The sequence below is a fragment of the Phalangium opilio genome, unplaced genomic scaffold, assembly GCF_054372755.1.
Source record: "Phalangium opilio isolate 3A_F unplaced genomic scaffold, DU_Popi_V2 ptg000200l_1, whole genome shotgun sequence".
Lineage (NCBI taxonomy): Eukaryota > Metazoa > Arthropoda > Arachnida > Opiliones > Phalangiidae > Phalangium > Phalangium opilio.
This window is the reverse complement of record NW_028324213.1, coordinates 2,228,422-2,233,354: the sequence shown is the minus strand read 5'-3', so window position 1 is coordinate 2,233,354 and position 4,933 is coordinate 2,228,422. Positions and strand designations below refer to the sequence as shown.

At 42.8% G+C, this 4,933-nt stretch overlaps 1 long non-coding RNA gene across 1 annotated transcript; it reads left to right on the top strand.

Moving 5' to 3' along the window:
- The first annotated feature begins 3,387 nt into the window (after window positions 1-3,387).
- LOC149622070 (uncharacterized) lies at window positions 3,388-4,730 on the top strand. Its single transcript, XR_016375002.1, has 4 exons — window positions 3,388-3,741; window positions 3,815-4,200; window positions 4,294-4,390; window positions 4,473-4,730. It is a non-coding gene; the product is annotated as an uncharacterized LOC149622070 (long non-coding RNA).
- The last annotated feature ends 203 nt before the right edge of the window (window positions 4,731-4,933 follow it).

Sequence of the window (4,933 nt, the reverse complement as noted above, 5' to 3'; positions counted from 1 at the left end):
GTTTTTGATGTAACTTCTTGTACCAGTGGCGGCCCGATTGTTTTAGGCCGTAGAGGTATTTCTTGATACGACAGACTTTATGTCCCTCTTCTTCCAGGTCGCTGGTCCATTTCTTTGCTCTGGCAATGATTGACTTGTCGAACCGGGTTGACTTGACGATTTCTTCGAGGGATTCTGTTAATCCTTCCAGGACGACCATATATATTTCCTCCTCGAGTTCGCCATTAAGATAGGCCGTGACGACATCCATTTGGTGGACTTCCAAACCGATTTCCACAGCAAGGGCCATAAGCAGCCTTATTGAGCTGGATCTAATGACGGGTGCGAACGTCTCTTGGTAGTCGATCCCTGGTCTCTGGGCAAAACCTTTCGCTACGAGCCTGGCTTTCCTTTTCTCTACTTCTCCGCTGGGTAAGTATTTCGTTCGGAAGACGAGACGATTTCCAAGGACCTTTTGGTTTACCGGACAATCAACGATGTCCCAGGTTTCGCACTTGATAAGCGAAACGAACTCTTCCGTTACTGCTTTCCTCCAGTCGTTTGCGTACGGAGAAGCCAGGGCTTGTTTCATGGACAAAGGTTCTGACAAGATGGCTAGGTTTGCTGACTCATCGGACTGGGTTTCTTGCTCGTCAGTAGCCTCTTCAGTAGACCCTTCTGAGACGCTCGGAATCATGTTGAACGATTTTTTCGGTCGTCCGGGTACTCCAGTTCTTATTTTCTTCGGTCTTCCGGGACCTTTCTTCAGAACGAGGGTTTCTGACGGTTCTTCAAAGACCTCGTCGTTTTCCTGGGAATTAGATTCTTCCGGGATTTCATCTTTGAACTCCTTTTTGACTTCTTTGATTTCTTCTCTGCCTAGCGGTTTTGCAGCGTGTGTAGTGGCCGGGACTTCGATTTCGCCTTTAGCTTTGCTTCCGTATTTCAGGTTGACTTCTGGAGTGACGAAATCATCATATCCGCCTTGTTTATTAAATTCTCCCAGGAACTTGACACTTCGACTTCGGTAAATTTGCTTCTCGGACGGAAACCAGAGTCGATATGCCTTCGAGACTTCAGAATAGCCGATGAAAACGCATTCTTTGCTCCTGGCTGCAAACTTCCCCTTCCTTTTATCTTCGTCCAACAGCAAAGCTTTGTCGCCGAAAATCTTCAAATGTTGCAGGGATGGCTTCTTTCCGGTCCATCTGGTAAATAGTACTTCTCCATTTATGCTCCGGGAAGGACAACGGTTTCGAATGTAATTAGCCGTGGCCATCGCTTCTGCCCAGAATGATGGTTCTTTCAGCAATGCCATTCTGTTCCGGGGTGTATGGTACGGTGAGTCTTCTTTTTATCCCAGAGTCTTTCAGGAATCTGTCGAATTCATTGTTGCAGTATTCGGTTCCGTTGTCGGACTGCAATATCTTGATTTTTCTCCCGGTTTCCACTTCAGCTCGATGCTTGAATTCTTTGAAGGCTTTCAACACTTCGCTCTTGTGTTTTAGAAAGCTGACTTCACTCCACCGGGAATAATCATCAGTGAAAACGACGATGTACTTGGCTCCACTCATCGACGTTACTCTCATCGGGCCGCATACGTCAGAGTGTACTATATCCAGAACATGCGGGGTGCGGCTATCTTCAGGTTTCGGGAACGGCTCATTCGATTGCTTTCCTTTGATACAGATTTTGCAGATTCCCAGACTCCCATCTTTTTCAATGTTGAGTCCCGTAGCCAAATTCTTCCGGGCCATTTCCTTTAAACTTCTCTCGTTCAAGTGACCGAGAAGGAAATGCCAGTTCTCCAGGTTGCTTCTAGGCTTTATTTCCGCTTGCACTGCATGGACCGTTTCTTCAGCCTTTCTCAGGAAATAAAGGTCTCCAACTCTGTTAGCAACTGCAATCACTTCCCGGTTGCCGTTTTAATCCAGGCTTGCGACTTCTTGAATGTGACCTCATGTCCTTTGTCTGTCATCTTGGCAGTGGATAGGAGATTTGTTCTTAAATCCGGGACATGAAGGGCTCGTTCCAGGCGAAGAATTCGATTGTCGCTGCCATTCGTTGCGTGTACTTTTACTTCGCCAACATCTCGTATCTTCGTTGACTCTGCAGTGGCCAGGTTTAAAGATTTTGTGGTCTCTTCGTAATCATTGAAGCAGTCTCTGCTGGAAGTCATATGCGATGTGGCTCCGCTGTCCAGGCACCAGGAATCGTGATAAGCCTTCAGGTGCAATGCGAATTCTTCCTCGGCCAATTTTTCTGCCAGTACATGATGGGCGTTTTCTTTCTTTCTGGTTCTTATGCCTGAACCATGGTTTCTGTCGGGGCAATCGGCTACCTTGTGGCCGGGTTTCCTGCATCCATGACACTTGTACTTGAAGGTCGTGCTTCTACCCCTACTGCCCATCATCGCATTCTGCACGGGTTCGTCTTCTTTAGATTGCTCGGCGTCCGATTCCTCCAGGATCTCTATTTTCAAGGCTTCTGGATCAGGTAACGTATCCCTGGACTCTATTGCGCACCGGAAGTTCTCGTACGATTCTGGTAGACTGTATAACAACATAATGGCCAGTAGGTCGTCGTTTACAGCTACTCTTATGTCAGCCAACTTGTCTACTGCGTCGAAGAATTCTCGGACGTGGTCCCGGCCATCTTCTCCCTCCTTCATTTTCTTGAGGGTCAGTTTCTTCAGCAGCGTGGCTTTCCGGGCAGGTCCACTGGACTGGTAGATGGATTCGAGCTTCTTCCATAGTTCCCGTGAGGTGGTGCAATTCTTTACTTGCTTCAACTCCGACGGACTGATCGACAAGATTAGGTCCGCTCTTGCTTTCCGATCATTACTGTCCCAGGTAACGACCGCCTGGGCGTTGCCTACCGTTCCCCGTACCAGAGTTGGCCTCGTTAAAGTTCCATCTACGTACTCCCAGAGATCGTTCTTTTGAAGCAGGGCTTCCACTTGCATTTTCCAGGTATCATAATTATCGTTAGTTAACGTCTCGATTCGTCCCAGGTGATTTCCGGCCATTCTCCGTCTGACTACGCACCTTAAAGGATAATCTTCCCGGCGTTGAACTTCTTATGACTTCTAAACCTCTGCGCAGTGGAAGCGTGCTGGGCCCATAACCTGTTGTTGTTTGACGCAAGAACGACTCTGGGTCTAACTGGTTAAAAAACTCTTTATTAATTTAATTAAAATATTTAAGTTAATTTCCGGAAACATTTCTGACTGAACATTGCTAACTGATATCTGAGAGCAGATAACTGGGAACTGAACAAACGTTATCGGAATGTTATCCGGTTATATAGTTAAGGCATCGCGATAAAAAATAAAGATTACAAGAATGACCGCGATGCATAAAAAACATAAGTATAGAAAATAGAATCTGGATATAGATAAAAAAACAACCGCCGCCGTATTCTGCAGGCTTAGCCTTCCGCGCCCACTTGGATTCTCGTCGCTCATTGGTCCGTAAAGGAACTGGATTCTGGCTTCTTATTGGCGGCTTAGGTTTCGACTTTCAAGACGAAATTGAATGGCGGATGTCCACCAAATTTGAAATACGGTTTTTCGATGGGTAGATCGTTCAGCGTCATAAACCGGTTAACTCACCAGTGCTTTTGCTTTAGTTTCTGACGCTGAACGTAGCAGACTACACTTCATCATTGTTAATGGTGACTTGGGGAGTAGTACGGTTAATATTTGCGAAGTAAGGATGCCTATTTGAAGGAGGGCGATTTACTTATCGTCGCATTGGACGGGTATGTTTTTATTTAATTTATTGCAAATTATTTGTACCAATATTGTTAACTAAAAGTAAACGTAAATTTCTAGTGTAAAGCGTTTCAGCTCGTGATAGAAAATTACTTCAACCAAGGCTTAGGTGTAATGTAAGATTTATGTGACTTAAATTATCGTTCTGCGTTGTTAGTAGATAACATGAGCATCGAATGAGCCAACTGTCCATAATTAAAGCCATTAAATTCTCATAATAATTATATAATTAATATAATATATAATATTAATTATAATATATAATAACATCCTACTGATATGCTGAAGTGGGTTCACTCAAGGGTAATGAGACAAAAACGTCATTCAGTATAAACTTTCAAAGTGTCACAGCCCTATAGGGTACCATTGACTGTACGTGTGATATAATCAAAGAAAGTAATTATGATAGATGGGTTTAAAAGTAAATGTTGCAGTACGTTCAACTGGTAAATATGGTTACTGAAGTGTCTAACAATATAAATTTGAATGAGTTTTTGTTGTGCTAAAGATTTGGGATAAAACAGTGGTTTAATTGACAGTGTCACACGAATGGGCTACTACAGTCAATATTGATGACGTCCACGGTTTAATCTATAATACAAACTTGAAATTGTTATAATGAACATCAAATACCATGTATTTACCACTTTATTTCGAAAATATTACAAAAATTTAATAATGTTTTAAGGCTTCACAAAAGTTTGATCTTAATATACAGGATTTGCACATCTGGAGGAATCATACCATTTACACCAGGAGGAAAGAAACCCGTCTCTTTTTGTCCTCCATGCAGCCCGGCCTTCTGGTGTAAGTTTCATTAATGCTCCATTTGTGTAAACTATCTATATACAGGATTTGCTGCTACTTGATGTCACCTCAAATGAAGTAAAATCAGCCTGCTTGTGTAAAAGATAAGAGACAATGTTTGAAGGTACATTTGGATGCAAAATGTTATAAATAAGCAATTATATGACAACGGCAAAAATTTGCTCTCTTGTCATGAGAGTAGCGACAACGTTTCATCATAAACTGGTCAAAATAAAGCTATATGTTCTGAAATATCGTTCTGTATAAATTTATTATAATTTTAAATTAGATTTTTGGTAGAAAGTATGAATAAAACTGATTGAAGCCGACATATTACAAGAAACTTCCTGTTTCGACTTTTTCGTTTGCATG